Source organism: Betta splendens, chromosome 21 (genome assembly GCF_900634795.4).
Source record: "Betta splendens chromosome 21, fBetSpl5.4, whole genome shotgun sequence".
Taxonomy (NCBI): Eukaryota; Metazoa; Chordata; class Actinopteri; order Anabantiformes; family Osphronemidae; genus Betta; species Betta splendens.
In genome coordinates, this window is record NC_040899.1 from 9,131,299 (window position 1) to 9,148,494 (window position 17,196).

Below are 17,196 nucleotides of genomic sequence, written 5' to 3' on the forward strand. Positions count from 1 at the left end.
TACAGGCATTTAAATGAGTGACGCTACATTAAGCTGAATGAAAACGTCTGATGAAAAACATAAAACAGTGTCACTATTACTAGTGCGTAGAGAGAGCGGGAATCTGGTGGGTTCTGCTGCGTCCTGAAGATAATACGAGTTAATAAATGTTGATACTCTGATATAGATGTGGATGCATACTAATGTAAAGCTGCCATGGGCTGCTATGAAGCCGCTTATTCAGCCTCTTGTCCTCTCTGCTGTCTCCTCTGAAGGGGACCTCGACCTCACGAGCAACACTAAAAATTGCACGAAATGTATTAGTGTGCAAATAAAAAACGATGACCCGGTTATACACATGGTTACGTTTGCTGCCCGTGGGCGTGAAGTAGGGTTGCGCGCTTTTTGCACGATGAAGTAAAGACGGGGTAAAGACCAGCGTCGGTGGTCCTAACTCTGTTACTATGGCGACCGCTTCCAGGTGTTGCTGGAGCACATTAGCGACGAGGCAAGGTGAGTTTGGAGCTGCACCTGTCTGGCGTGATGCCCACCGCTCGCTGCACCCCCCCCTCCCCCCCCGAGGCGCGTGGTGCTACGTGCTGCACGCAGAATACAAACTCTCGCCTTGGCGCCGGTAAAGGACGTGATGTAATAGAAAAGGAACAAACACACACCAAAAAGCAGTTGGCAGATTTAACAGCTCGTGCTTGATGAGTGCGTAAACGTTACTGACTTGCTGTGATGTTTAACGAATCGGCGTGACGAATGGCCGATGCCCTGACTCGGGGAAGCGGTGCAGAACTCACGTCGAGTGATGTGAAAAATGAAGTCAATCTATCTCTTCACCGCCATCGTCATTTCTCAACCACCTGCCTGGTCACAAAATGAGCTAATAATTCATTTTTAATTCATGTTTCAATTTGAGACAGTCTGAGTAGGAAGTGAAATATGTTTTACAGTTTAGCAAACCAGTGTCCATGAAGTGATACATTGGGTTTCCGTGCTTCAACCTGATGTGAATTGAGGGCCGGCCTGCCTGAACCGGTAGTTTAGCTTGTTACTGTGTTATAGTACGATGTGTCCTGAGGCTTGAGACTTGTCATGTACGTTTGTGTCCAGTCCCAGGTAATAAAATGTGAAGGGCCCTCATTGCTGAGGAAAGACATTCAATTAAAAAGGACACAACAGCAATCTGAGCATGTTTAGACGTGGCAGGAGTTTTATAGGTTTATTAGTGTGTGTGTGTGTGTGTGTGTGTGTGTGTGTGTGTGTGTGTGTGTGTGTGTGTGTGTGTGTGTGTGTGTGTGTGTGTGTGTGTGAACATGCTTTAAAATGCGAAAAACCTCAAATTCACCCGATCTCCGTTGCCTCCCTTTCTCCCGACAGCCTTCACAGCAGGGTGGCCTGCACTTATCTTCATCACCACCACCTTATCGCTTGCTTTTATTCCACCTGGAGCCCGTGTTCTCCCGCCACCTTCGCCGGCACCTCTCCTGGCGTGCCGCCCGCTATCAGCGGGTCTCTCTCTCTAAACACGTCCAGTACATTACAGCGTGATACACAATTACATTACCGGCCAACGAGTGTGCCGCCACAGCGGTACAGACGAGACAAGGGGCAAAACGACACTAGGCTTGTACAGACCAAGAGTTCCATCACTGAGGAACACAGAACTGAACTTTATCCCCACATTTGCACATTAATATCACACGCCCACAGCCCTTTAGTAGAATGGATCACAGGGTTAAATACAGATCACATTACTGCTATTATTATTACTGTACCAAAAGCAGTTTTAGGAATGCATCCCAGTGTCACACATACAGTTTCCCGCTGATGAAGAGCCACACTGTGGGAACATAGTTTGTTTTTTAAAGACAGGCCCGATCATGCGCCATCAGCTGTGCTGTGCTGGGCTGGAAACGCACGGGTTTAATGAGAGGAGTTTGCCACGGAGCCTCTCCAGCCAACCGTGTCACATCACAGAGCAGCCAGGTAGTCATTAGAGGGACAGATGGTGCTGCGGCTGATTGGTCTCTGCGCTGACCTATTTGAAGGTGTTTTTCCTCATCATGCCTCTCCTCAGATGCCGTGAGCAACGTGGCCTCGGATAAAGTCAGAAATGCAAAGCACCCCTCGGTAATCTGCAGGAAGCCTATTGCAGCTTTGATGTGTGGGGGAACTCTAAGGGGCTCAGGGCTGAGGAGTGTGAAACACGGCGTCTTATTACACGGAGCCACGCGACTGTCACTCGGAAAATGTCCCTGTTGCACAACAGAAATGTGCAAAATCGGAGTGACAAAGCTGGATTGAATGAGAAAGTGAAGATTATTCTCAGTGTAATAAAAAGGAAAGGCTGCGTCAGTGCACGAGCGACTGTTTCCATCCCTACGATCTCCTTAGCAACATGCAAAGGGACTGTGAAAACCCGCAGCCGGTGATCTTCTAATGATGTCTCCATTGGCAGAGCAGGTTAAACACTGTTTTTATGTTTTAATGATTTACACACCCCATGAAGTTAGAAAAATAAACAGACCGGAGTTTGCTGTTAGTGGGTTTCAGCTTGCAGCATTTCAGAACAGGATGGAGGCGAACGGAGGAGAGATCGGTCACGGGTCACGTCTTTGGTGGCTGCGAAATGTGTGGGAAAACTTTTCTCTTAAAGTCACGCTCTTCATTGTATAATCTGACGGGGACGCTTGCGAGTGCTGACTAGACGTGCTCTGAACTATTTCTAATGCCAATGACTACATTTGTCTTTCTGGAAAGCTCCATTGTCCTCCCAGACCTCAAGGATGTAAAACTCTGGGCAGCTGCGATGACTTTATTCAACTGCTACTGTAAAATAGTTTTGGTATAATCACACTGCACCTTGAGGCAGATCATGTAATAGAAGTGATCCTACAGTTCTGTAGAACATGGACCTGATGGCTTTTTCATATAAATATCACTATAGTGAGTTATAAAGCAAAAACTGCATCCACAGAATTAGGAAAAACCCAAATCCACTGCTCGTCTACTGTAAACGCTCTAGTTTCCTACTAGCAGGCGTGCGGCTAGTGAATGAGGGCATGTGCTCATACTGTACATAAGAGATGATGTGAACCAGCCTGGTTGATGCAGCGGCTGTGGTCTCAGTACAGTGGCTGCCGCTGTAGCACGTACAGTAGTAATGACGCCCCCGAACCCGCAGCTGAACCCTCCACCACAGGTCGTTCGGGTGAAGGTCTCACGACCAGCTCTCCGCCGTGGATGTTCGCCGAGGCCTCTTTTGGGCGTTTTTGCCGCCAGCTCCAATTACGCACGTGAAGCCAAAAGCAAGAATATTTCTGTCCCGCTGGCAGCCGATGATTGACACTTCACAGAGCTTAATTATTGTTAGTCAGGCGTCGCCTCGGCTCAGTCAGGTTTGCGTGTTTGGCAATACAAACGCGGGAATCAATAGGATTTGAATATCGCTGCCGGCTGTTTTATGGTGTTAAGCCTGATCTGCTTTAGAGCAGCCAGGAGTGGTACCGTCTCCCGGCTGCTCGTTTCTGCCCGCGTGCTGCAGTCAGACTGTGCATATTTAAACACAATTATCATCGGGGAACTTTACTGTGGTGGTTGAGCTCACAATGTGTTCCGAGTTCCGCTGGCTCGTGCGGCTACATGCACGCGAGCACTGAAAAACTACACTGTACTGCGTTGTGCATTGGCTTTAAGAATTTGTAGAATCTGTACTGCAGTACCTGACACCACACCTGAATGCTAATAGTGCAGCAGGGTGAGGAAACAAGTACTTCCACTGCTGCAGGTTATGTTGATACTATGACGAGACCTGAGTATACGGAATGAATAAGAGCCAAACTCACATAGAGATGAGTCATGTTCATATGCTGGAGACCACTATTGCTCAGTATATATGTCTCTGTACCTATATCTGACCCTGTCGTAATGACAGCAATGTAAATATGAGGGGTGCACTGTCCCAGTCAAGACATAAATATGTATTTAGAGAAACCTAAGTCAAGGTTCTGAATAATTTATCCAGTACATTTATACCACCATCATACTAAACGGCATGAGCTGTATTTGTTCCAGGTACTTTTCTGTTCCAGCTAAATATATGATGTCCTGCAGCCCAACCTTCGGTTCTATGTGGCATCAAACATTTAATTAGTTATTTCAGCTTCGGTACCATAATGAACATATGGTTTCCATAGTGAATTCTAACCTGGCATCACCACACATCCTCCTCCAGTGCAGACGCCCTAAGCGTCGGTGGGTTATTTGTCCAGATTGCTGCTGAGGCGCTGAGCGGCCCGTCTCAGCTCAGGGGCCAAAGCGGACCGTGCGCTCCTCTACAGTGAATAAGACGGATGCGTCGCGCCTCCAGCTGTCACGTGGGAGAATCGGCAACACATCCTCAGGCCGGGAGGCGCCGGGGATTCCTGCAGGCGCGCTTCCACGAGGCAGACGCTCCTCCACGCGGCGCGTGACCCCGAGCATTCGCACGGGGGATCACGTGAGCGGAAGCGCCTGGCTGCTTCTCACTAGCAAATACAGGTAAAAGCATTCCTAGCTGTTTCATCCTCCCGTCGACGTATCGACGGAGCAAAAGCAGCGGCGGGCGTTGCACATGTGACGGGAAGTAATTAAGCCTCCATTACGCAGACCCGTTCATCTCTGCACACCATTAACGCGCTCCGGCGACACTTCTCCGGCAGCGCCGCTAATGCACGGCCGCGGCTAATGTAAATAGCCGCCACCGCAGACTCTTCCCTTCCACGGTACCGTGGTTCATTATGCAGGGGAATCTGGCACTTATGTCTCATTATCTGACAGGCTGCAGCTCCTGTGTCCAACCCCAAAGATGATCTGAAACCTTTTATCGCCACTCCGGCCTCTCTGAACCCTTTTAGGAGCGCGTTCTGCTGAAGCGACGCGCGCAGGACGTCCAGGGCGCCGCTGCACCCCGGGTGAAATGAGAGACGCGAGTTCGTTCCCTTCCACATCCCACGGCTGCGTCATGAAATATGCATCCATCCCTCCATATGTTGGGATCCAAAGCCTACACACAGAACCAGAGGAAGAGGCTATTTCCCAGCAGTTAAACCGGCTTCTTCTAGTCTGGTCTCATCTCACCAGTCTGGGGCTCTGGATAATTTATAATATAGGTTGAAGCTGTGAGGCAAACACAATTACTGGCGAGTCTCTATATCACAGGCTCAGACCCTTTTTTTCTCTATCGATCATCAAATAAAAGATGGAAAATTGGGGCATTTTGACAGTAAGTAATCAGCTTTCTCAACTACTGCTCTCCAAATTCCATCAGCATTTCATCAACAATTTAACCGACAGACTTTCGCTCCTGAAAACACAGAGGACTAGAACCTGGTAATAATACTGTTATGTTTTACTGTAATTATTCTTTCTAATAGATGTTTTTACAAGCACGTGGCTTTAGGTGCTAAACCCAGCACTCCTCCAGAAATCTGACGTCCAGCATCCACGTTAACGCGACCACGGCCTGTCACTGACACCAAAATATGAGAGTTTGGAGGCTCCAGCCTGTCGCTTCGATCACCAATAGAGAAACGGTAAGCGCAATCAATACCATCTTCATTTTCTGCGAGCGATGCGGCGAGCCTGATTTATGTCCACATCATCAGCGAAAAAGCTCGGCCCGTCTGATGTGTTCACTTCCATGTGCACGGGAGCTTAAGAGGACGAATCATAAGGAGGCGCCAGTGTTGCACCGAATCCTTGCGTTCTCCTCTGTTTTCATTAACATGATTTGACTCAGACTAAATGCGACGGACGTTTTGGGTAGCTCGCTCAGTGTAAAATACAGTAGATATGTAAAATAAAGCTGCCGCTGCTATTTGCTAGACAAAGTCACTCACAAAGTGCACACACGGTGAAACAGAAGTTGTTTTGGAAGAAGCTGCAGTTTGCTCAGTAAATGATGATAATAGAATATTTTGAGTTGTGGTAAAATGCTTCGAAGACATAAAAGCACAGGGAAAAATAAAAATGTTCATGCATTTTACATTTTCCTGAATGAATATGACCTCTGGATGCTGTTATATCTACTGATATGTACAGTTTTGTTCTTCGTATTCGTCGCCTGGAACCAGACTTCATTCATGCGTTTGTGACTTGTACCAACTCACACTGTGCGAATCGCCGCGATCCATCGCAGCTCTTACGCTAAAGAGGGAGACGCTGAGGAAGCACAGCCAAGAGGAATAAGGCGGCGAACACAACAACAGCCCACAGAAGCGGGGACCCATGTCGAAACCAAATGAAAGAGCACGAAGGGACGCCGCTGTGCAGAGAATTAACACCCGGAATCAAGTGCGACACAAGCATCCTTCCAAATAAAGCCGTTCTTTAATTATTAATCCACTTTTTTTTATTTCTTGAATGGCCACCTTTCGCTTCTCTGCATGCTCCTCTCCAAATCCTTTGTGCTGCCTTTTGTTTTCATGTGGCAGTTTGGCTGCACATCTGAGCTCACCCACAGGAACAGCTAAAATGTGCTCCTACTGCGCACAGAGAATCAGAGATCCCCCCGAGACCGAGCCTCTGAGAGCTGGCATATGGCACAGTACATTATTTTGGATGTGTTCAAATAATAAGAGTTTACAAATGCCAAGAGCGCGTTTCAGATTTGGCAAATCTGTAACAAGTAATTTAGCACAAACCAAGAAAGGCTATAAACTCCACAAATGAGGAAGATTAAACTGTATCTATGACATGGAAACGCTTCAACAATATCAAACACGAACAACAATCATTGTTTTACATTAGATTATTTCTTCTGATCAGCCTTCTGCTTTCATCAGCTTCATGACATACATGTATTTGCCTCGTTATCAGGATTCTTGCCTCGTTATCGTCATGTAAATGTGAAATGATTTTGATTTTACAGTCTGAATATGAAATCCACACGTTGCATGTGGAACTAATTTGACCACGGAGGCAACAAAGCCCCAATAGTGTACTTTAATCTACAGCTCAGGACAGCAGCACGCCTCAGTATGACACAGGAAGGACCATTGTTTAAAAATGAAGTCAGGGACTCCTAAGGGCACGGAGGTGTTTGATCATCGCTACATTTGGGACCCAGTGCCGCTTCCCTGCTGATCTGGGTGCATTCCCCTTCCAAAGGGCTCAGTACAACAATGCCGTCCCCAATCTACTGACACAGCAGCTGCTGCTACGCAAAATTCACAGGAAATGATCACAACATGAAGGCCTAAACCTTGTTACCAAACCGTAAAACTTAGTTATTTTATTAAATGAGTCTACAAGAAAACTACGCTATGATGGAAACACAGGAAACCGCTCCTATTAATCTTTTTACCAACAGTTCAATGACACTAATCCATCTACATTTCAGATGTATATTTTATTGACTTCCTGAAGTTGCACATCAAAAATCACATCTAACTCTTGAAAAATGAAATGTTGCACTCTCTCCTCAAACCGTGACGACACAGTGCTGCACATTGAAGTGAAGGGACAGAGAGTTCTGTTAGAATGAATACCAGACATTCACATTTTCCTCCAGTGAACTCTGCCAAAATTACGAATCATCAGCCGCGCTCTTGGGTTAGTTTTGATTTGACTGAGGTTTAGTGTTTTTAGAGGCTTTATCAAATGCAGAAAAGCCCCGAGCTGCAAACTCACAGCACGGCGTTTTGCTTTAGTCAATAAGAACTTGGAGTTTTACCAATTTATATTTTCTAATCTCACCTTTACCGCTTCAGACATTGTTTAGACTTCTCCAGTAATTTTAGAGGCACAACGAGTTCAGATTATCCAATTACTGTAAGTACTCAGGGTTTCAGTGGAGCGCAGCCTTGCACTGTCCGAGCCGGTGCCTCATTATGCAGATAATAATTGGTGCTGACAGTCAGTGGTGAGTGACGCTCAGAATAGTAACAGAAGTAGATTCATCATAGTTATTGTTTGTCGGTCCACTGCTCAGTGAAGACGCTGGATCCATGAGAGGTAAATACATACAGTTAGCTAAAGGTAAACGTAGGGAATACTGCTTGATGCCCCTCTGTCTAACATCACCTCTAGAGGCTTCCATCTCACATGAGGTTTTATTTCCAGGTCTGTGCTGCCGAACAACAAATGCTTATTGAAGATGCTTCAAGGCCGAACTGCAATTAAGACAAAGGGAGACTAAAAACGAAGCAGCAAGCGAGAATAATGCCCTCAGAGGATAAACACGCACTGGTCTGGACTGTTCTTGGATCTACAGCCGAGCTTGGTTCACCTTGATTGTTTTGTTCTAATAACAACTCGTGCAACGCGGAGTCACTTTTATGTCCATTCCAAGCAACAATAATAAATATGTCTTCTCTGCACTAAACATAAACAGTGAGAGGCCTTGGCTGGTGCCGTGACAAAACCTCACTGATCCCTCCTAACTGCACAGTTCGTATGGGAGGCCTCACGCTGGCAGCTTTGCAAAGGGGCCACCACACTTTGTAAAATTGCCCCCGCATGATACAGGCCAGCGGCGAATTGACCCGGAGTTTTATTCCGTCACCAACACAGGACGTACAGCAGGAGCTGGCAGCGGCATCTTTACCTCTGCTGAGTAATTCACAAACAGCAGCGCGATTAATCAACCGTTCATTAATCAATGGCGCTAATTAAATCTTTGTGATTGATATGTTTTGCGTCGTCTCAAGCTGAGCCCCGCTTCTGTTTTGACAAGCGGGGGGGTGACATCACACTTCCATCCCGCCTCGCGCCCAATGGGACGAGCTCCGTCCCGCTGCCTCGCTGAGCGAACCGGGAGGGCGGATTTGCATAATTGCTATTAAGAGCAAAGTCCTTTACCGCCGTGGCCATTACAAACAGAACAAAACAGCCGTTATCTGTCCTGAAACGCTGCCCTTCTGCAGGCCAGTTATACAGAGAACAAACAGCGAGTCAGGACTTTTGTTGGAGCACAAAGGAAAGGACAGAACAGAGAGGATGCTTGTGTAGACATTCAGTCATTAACCTTTATCTTTGAACCCGTCCCTGTCAGACGTGCTGCAGTTAGTGAGAGGACCAGTGTACATATAAAACTGAGCGGAAGCAAAAAGGTTGCACATTCCTTCTTTATTCATTTTTTGTATCAGCATCCTGCAGAGCACTTTGCTTCGGCTGCTCCCTCCCAGCGTTGCACTGCCGTTCGGGACGCGGCGACCTCGAGCAGCTCGCGCCGTGACTTTGCACTGCACAATACGAGTGCACGGCCTCGCGGCCGCGCGGGGTCATGCTAATGAGGGAGCGGGTGCAGGTGGATGCACTTCTCTCTCCACTGCAGCTTGGACTTGTTACAGGCGGCCTCTTGGTTATAGAAGTGATTTACTGTATCCTGCTGCTGGTGTGGCTGATATTATACAGTGTTTATTACAGTCAATGCAGACCATGTGCACACTGAAATCTATGACACTATCAATAGGAGCATATAGGCTAAACACTGACATTAGAGTCTGATGAAAATCTACTACACGCTGCAGAGGTTGTCTGATTCAGGGAAACGCGCCGCATCATACGTTCGCTTCCGCTCACAGAGACAGAATCTCGAGGCGGCGAGCTGCCGCACGGTGCCCGCGCGTCGTGCTCCCCCGTTTGCTGAAATCAATTTTCAATCAAACCTTTCACCGCGGCTTCTCTTTCTTCAAGGGCCACAAAGCTGAAACAGGTCGATCGGACTCGCTCCCCGCGCGAAACGAAAGCGAGAGGATGTTCTCTCAGAGACGCAGAGCTGTTTCTGCTCTTTGTTTGATTTGGCCTCGTGAAACATTAACAGGTAATTAATTAAAGCTCTACTGCACAAATGAACTCTATATACTTTAATTTACTTGTTGTTTATTGATTTTCACTCTGATGAATTCAAATTGCTTTGTTATTAGTGCTATCAAAACAGTTTGTATATTAACAACACAACAACGGCTCAAGTACAAAAATCTACGTATCATGAATTCAGAAGGAACATTATATTTTCCTGCTTCTCCCGGTGCCACCTGTGAAGGAATGTAAAGTGAAATGTTGGGACTTTCCAGGACATTTTAATGTGGATCATGTCAGGAAGCGACTGGGCCGCACGACAAGGCTCCTCGCAGCGCCGTGCGTCACCCCGGGCCTGGCAGGGATCCACGCCTCGCAGTCGCTGCGTTTGAAAGGGAATCTCCAGTTCACTAAATGCATTTTCCTTGGGCCTGAGTGAATTTGCTGGAAGTAAAGAGCCTCAAATTAAATTTGAGCTGGACGTCACCTCAGGTGAGCCTTCGGGTCTTTAATGCTGTGCTGATATTCTTACAAGCAGACAAATCAAGTCTCCTCTTTCCACCTCCAGGAAGTCAAAGCTCTCAGGTCAACGTGTAACAGGAAAACATATAGGAAACGAATATAAAACATACACTAAACGGCCAAAAGTATCTTATGATGCAAAAGTAAAATGATTTCTATACGAACTCCCTTGAACTCCCTGAACAGCAGCACTGGAATAATAAGTGAGAAAGTGCTTGAGGAGTGCGTTGGGGGATGATCGAATGGTTACGTTTCCTCAGTTCCTTTGGCTAAAATGTTTCTCTTCAACTCCACTTTCAACCAGAAGCCGCCGCCGTGACAGCTCCAGCGCTTTAGGATATAGAGTATAAGATATTCATCCACTTGTTCAAAAAAAAAACCCAAAACAGAAGCGAGTGTCGGGAATAACGCTGCACTTAGCGCTCGTCACCCCACGCGCTGCAGGACCGACGCTCGTCGTCCTCCTCGCTAATTGGCTGCGGATTTGGAGGAATATCAAATCGCGCGCGCGCTGCTTCGTGCAGAAGGTGCCGCTGCGGTGTCACCTTCACGGGCGGAGAGCCGCACGCGCCGGACGTGCTGCGGCGGCAAAAAAAAAAAGGCCCAGTGAAGCTGACGGCGACGTGAAACACAGCAGAGGTGGAACAAATGGACTTTCTACGGGTTCCTCCCCGTGTTCCTACGGCCGGGCTTTGTTCTGCCTGTTCGGCACACCGGGCCCCGGATGACACGGCTATAAATATGGATGGAGCGGGGCGAAGCAGAAACGCTCTTGACTCGAGGTCACGAAAGAGGAAAAAAGGCTCCACGAAAGCGCCCGAAGGACCGAGCGGGTCGCGTTTGAAGTTCCGTTACACTACAGCGATCTCTGAAGCGTTTTGTGGTTCTTCTTCGTTTTAATGTCGCGCCTGCATTATGCATGAGACGACCCCCCCTCCACCTCCCCGCGCACACCAGCCCCGCATTGTGCCACGCGACGGCTGCGTTCCCGCTGTTTAAGTTAAAACCATCCCGCCACTGTTGCGTAATTGGCGCTTACGCAGCGGAGGCACCTGCGAGGTTCACACTTGAGCTGCTCGCGCTTCGCTTTCACAGGTGGCTGCACGCGCCTCGTCCACACGTTGGGAGATTACAAAGGTAGAATCGTGTGCTATTATAGCGGGTCGTCAAAATCACGTGACAGCGAATGCAACACAACGTGATCGTGAACGTTCAATTGTATTATCTAAACGCATCTGTTGATTTGATTCACTGTGTAGATTTGACCTGAAATGTCGAAATGATTTAAATTAGGCAAAGAATTCAAGCAAATCCTCACAGCTGAGATGCTAAATCTACTTAACATTTCCTCCACAAATGAAATTGCTTCACCAGTTAATTGGCCATTTGTTTAATTAATGAAGTTCAACTGATGACAGACTAATAATGAGTAGACAGACGCAGTAAAGGAAGTGCTGCGTGGACACAGGTGGACATTATGACATGCGTTTCTACTGAGAACCGCATCAGGTTCATCGATGGCAGTTTATGTGAGGGGACATGTCTCCTCTGGGACGACTTCCTGCCGGTAAACAAATTTAACAAGTCACACGCTGCATCAACGATGCTGCCATCATTTCTCTTTTTATGTAAACCTCTCAAATAATTTGGTGATGAGGGCAGTGGGACGTACAGTGCAGTGGGTTGTCAAACTCATAATCTCCCTAAATTGCCATAATTTCCAGGATGGGAACACAAAGATAATAAAAGATGCCAGCGTCATTCAGAAAAGAGGCGGTGGCTCTTTAAATCCGGCCGAGGGTTTCAGACGGCAGCCTGATCCCTTCAAGGGCCGCGCTTGGATTGTTTGTTTGCAGATGGAGAAAAGATTTGCTTCTTCTGCATAGATTTCTGCAATGGCCCATTTACCATCGAGAGAGCAATTTGTTACGTCTGAATGTAGTAAGTCGCTTTTTCAGGCGCTCGGATTCTTGGAGGCAAGAGGAAAATAAATGGGATTTGAGCCGGGAGCCTGAAGTTGGTGGGCTGACGCGGGGAGCCTGACGTTCACTGAACATATATGTTAAAGGATTACAACTCAGCTAAGTTATGGTCGACTTCCTGTGGGAACCTCAGCGTGTCGGATCGACTGCAGGGATCTGTGAGTAAATTCTGAGCCCAAAATAGCTGCTCACAGAGAGCAGAAGATCATCAATAGCGCTATTGTGACTACTCTTTTCTTGGAAAGAATCACACTCTGACTCTTTCTCTGACTTACTTATTACTTATAATGAAGGAGAATAATTTATTACCACGAGACAGAAGCTACAGGTGGCGATTTAAGCCTTCAATTACGGTCTGCTAGCTGAGAAATCAGCAACAATAGACGAATTAATGCTCCGCACGCGCCGCTCCTCCTGTCGAACAATGCTGGCCTGGGTTTAAATGATGAGTCGAGATGTTAACTCGGGAGCGGCGCCGGCGTTACAGCCGTTTTTCCAACTTTCCTCCTTCGCCTTTTAAGGGTCAAGGCTTCTGCAGAACCTGTCCAGGGCCCTTCTCGTCACAGCAATAAAAACGGTTTAGTCTGCCGGTCACCGGGGAAATCAAGTCAAACTCCAACAGGCCCCAGTTCAGACTCATTCCTCTAATAAGGTGGTGTGAAACCAGTCACGGGCTGGAATTGTTCTCCAGTGTCTCTGCTACATTTCTTCAGTCTCGATACTTGTACCCGTGAAACAGATGGAATAAGAATAACAATGAAACCTGCCACCGCTGTGTGACTGTACGATGCATTACTGCAGCTCCTCAAATTCTGCATGCACAAATCATGAGTAAAACTAAATTATTATTATTTCCAGTTTTTGCTTCAAATTGCATCATAACTTTACAGTAGATCAAATCAAGGAAAACATATCATAATCGCTGCAGAGCATCTCTGTGTAATGTCAGCCTGATTTTACAGCAACGTTGTCTCGGGGCAAAAGCCATTAGAGACAAAATGCTGAGTACACACAGAACTTTATATCAAAATGCGATGTTTTAAAAATTTCTCACTGCCTTCTCATAATTGAGAAGAATGTTATTAATGACAAAGAAAAGGCTCTCCAGCTGGGAGGCCGCTCCAGCATCTCGTTAAAAGATTGAATTCAGAAAGTAATTACAGTGTGAGTGTGGGAGGATGAGGATGATTAAAGCTGGGAGCTTATTTGGATGCAGACACATATTAACAAGACACTGAAAGGCAGGTGAATGCTTATTACAATTGCAATGGAGAATGTTTATTGAAAGACTGCGACTAGTGTTAAAAATCTATACTGAGAAATGAGCTATGCCAAAGTTTAGGCGCATAAAATATGCTGAGATGCTAAATTTGAGATATCAACGTCAGGTATTGAACAGGTAATATGACATAAATAAAAGCCAGCTCAACACAATTAGGACGACTTCATTTATTTTTCTGGGACATCGGCATCTTAGCAACTACAAACACAGTTTATTAGTAGGCGCATTATTAAGTGGGTCCTATGAATAGGAAGGGGAATGGAGGATGTAATCGCCTGGGGCACAGCATAAGCAATATTACAGTTTAAAGCTAACTGATAATTTGTGGTGAAGAAGGTCTAATCGTGACTTCTAAACAGTTCTGGGCATTTTCCCAGGAGGAGGAATAGCTCCAATAGATGCTCGTGATAAACAGCATAGACTCAGGCACTATATAGTGAATAAAGTGCTTGTCTCCAGTCCTGGATGTCTTTCCCAGCTCTCCTTCTTCTTGTTGCTCCCTCCCAAAGCCAAATTCTGGTCACAGCATGTCCTCTGGTCCCCAGTTTAACTCTGTTTATCTGAAAATCAATGAACGCAGCGTTCCTCTGCTTGTCTCAGATAACCTACGGTGACCTATTACAACAACTAATTACAGTTAAATCTTTACTTTTGCATGATTGTGTTGTAGCTTAGCATAATAATTTGCTGTATACGCGTTTAGCATTTAACAGACAGTAAACAGCGCATGTCGATCTGAAATCAGTTCTTGTTTGTGTATTGAGGTTATTGTTTTTATTTTTAGTGTTTTATGACAACAATAAAACACAATAATAAACTTTCTACCGTTACTATAAACACTGCCCATACAACATGCTATGAAAAATCAGCCTTGTCACAAAACTCATAACAGCCGTGCAGCTTTCAGTGGAGCATATTCTCCATGTCTGTGCCGTATGAATCATATCTTCCTCATGGGGACAGACACTGTTAACGCTTGACTCATTCTCGCTATTCTCTATTGCACGGTTTGGTTGGAACCATCACAAACTGGACAATTCTGCACGTGGCATGTGGCAGAAGTTCTGATTCCACTGTTCTGAAGGAGATGTCACTAGGTTCCTCTACGACAGCATGGAACGAGCTCAACTTGACTCGGATGAACTCAAAAATAAAGCCTTGTCTCTGCTGCCACAATCACGCATGATTAAAAAAAAACCAGCTCCAGGTTCTTTACAATCACATCGGCAGTTTCAGTTCCTCTGTCTGATTAGATCCTTTCTCTCGGGGCACGCTGTGCTTGACAGACATCATCTTCATTCTCTAGTCAGTTTTGTTCCTCCTGTTGTGGCTCAAAAAATACTGCGTGCACAGCGTGAACCGCGGTCGACAAATGAGCCTCGGTTCTACCAAGGGTTTTCACTGGGCCGCGCTGAACCTCTGAACCGTTAGAAGGTCAGGAGATGTAAAATAACGCCTCGGTCCCTTCGTTCCTTTTAGCAAGACAAAAAAATCTGGCTGAAAAACAGTTAGAAAGGAAGCTGCACACACGTCGGCTGATTATTAGCGGGTCTATGCCAAGGCTGTGAAAGCTGGGCTATTGTCTGCCTACAATAGCTATTCTAGTCTGAAACGAACATGACACGTTGTGTAACATTATTGCGGGAGTGGAATCATCAATATACATGGAGGAAACACGCAGGTTTGGAAAGTCACCGTCGCGTAATAAAAACAAAAAGCTCAATGCATTTAGTGACAGCGTTTATGTGTAAGCTCTGTAACAGGAGAAGCAACACTGACTGAGCAACACGGCGCGTTTAAACCAGGGATTAGCGCTTCAGACACCCTCAACTAATTACACCTTGCAGAAATGTGATTAGTAAGAACAGTCACAGTAAGCAGGACACGGATACAGACGTGCGGTCACAGTGTGAGCACAGACTCGACAACAAACAAACAAACAGGAGACTCACAGAAGTAATGGAACCCAGGCTGCTGAATCTATTTAAAATGAGGAGACAAACATAATATGTATTTAACAACATAATAAACGCGAAGCGATTTAAAAGATTGTGCATTACACTGAATTAGTTTTTACCGAAAGACTCCATGACCTTTTAACCTGAACCTGCATCCTCTCTGTCATCGGAACAGCAGTAGTGACTCTGGTTCTGCCATTCACAAAGAAGAGTCACGGCGGCTTTCACTCCATCAGACTACACAAACCCCCACTAGAGATGTTTATACACTGATGTATTCAACAAAGCAAATGCTCCAGCTGAACATGTCAAGAGCAACCACGTCACTGACCATAATAAATAACAAACAATAATTACTTTATAATAGAGAAGGTGATTTTCAAGCAGGCATTTTTACACAGACACTTCGTTTACTGGTCAGAATTTGTACTTGTTCTGCTGCATTTCCGAGGCAACATGGACGAAAACCACATTCAAGCGAACAACCGTGTGGTTAAAGTTTGATTGGCTACAGCGCAACTTGGCCACCACGCACCCCGCGTCCCTGGGAAGCCCACGCATCCTGCGCGTTTGAGTGGCGGCGTGACAGCGCTCGCCATTTAGAGGGAGACCGGAGAGTGAGCCAAAGTGGCTGCATCACTGAAAGAAGCCAGACGGGGACGGGCCACGGCGGATGCGAACGCCCCAGCACAGCGGGGACGATGAGGGAACAATGGGGCAGATCCGGTCGGAATCCGGTAACAGCGCAACATTAGAAATAAAGTGGAGCCACGCTTCAATAGCGCGCTCCGCAAAATAAGTAGCGCTCCAGCCGCATTGCGCTCATTACGGCGGACATGAGGGAGAAACAGCGTCGTTGCTTCGCTTACCTCACTCTTGGTCTCCATCCCACTCAGACTTGTGGTCCTGATGCTACGCTGCTGCTTCGCACCAGCATCCCACAGCACTGTTATTCCACCAGAGGGGTGAAACATGATGGTAGTGCGACGGGGATGACGTGTGGCCTGACGAGGCGGAGCTGACCAATCAGAGCGTAAAGCGATGGATTTCTTACCAATCCGCTCAAAGAGGCGAAGTGTGTGTGTGTGTGTGTGTGTGTGTGTGTGTGTGTGTGTGTGTGTGTGTGTGTGTGTGTGTGTAGCAAGGTAGATTGACGCTGTGAGAGAATTTCCAGTCAACTCCACTACACTGTGAATTGTCTCGAGTACCTGGTATTATGTGAATTACACAGACAGTGATGAAGAAAAGATACGACTTTTTAGTTATGTAAATATATTAAACGGTCATATGCACTAAGGTGTTATGTTGTGCAGCATTTTTAGTAAATTTAATTAACTTTTAAATTTTCAGCCGGTCATTTTACCCATAATGCAACTGTGCCCTGTAAACTATACTCAGCAGGCAAGCAACCATCACTGCTCCTATGCTTATTTTAGACTGGCTGAAAATTCACTTTGTTGCTGTGTCACACTATACAGTAAGTGTTCCAGTTTTTCAGTCTTTTCTAGTTTTCCCCTACAGTGTGTGTAGAATATCATGTTCGCTGTGGCCACACCTGTAGCTACAACTCCACAGTCTCCCCCCAGGGTGAGGACAACTAAAGGGAATTAATCTGACAGAATGGAGGGGATGTGCTGACCTCACCCTGTCCGCTGCGGCCTTCGTCTACCGGACCCCTCAC

The 17,196-nt window shown here is 46.4% G+C and overlaps 1 protein-coding gene across 1 annotated transcript in view; it reads right to left on the reverse strand.

Annotated features, from left to right (window-relative positions):
- The window catches only part of b3galt1b (UDP-Gal:betaGlcNAc beta 1,3-galactosyltransferase, polypeptide 1b), a 24,395-nt gene extending 7,249 nt beyond the window's left edge, over positions 1-17,146 (reverse strand). The window contains exon 1 of the mRNA XM_029137108.3: positions 16,385-17,146. The gene's annotated coding sequence lies outside the window, so the exon portion shown is untranslated. The remainder of the gene's footprint in view (positions 1-16,384) is intronic.
- Positions 17,147-17,196: the final 50 nt, after the last annotated feature.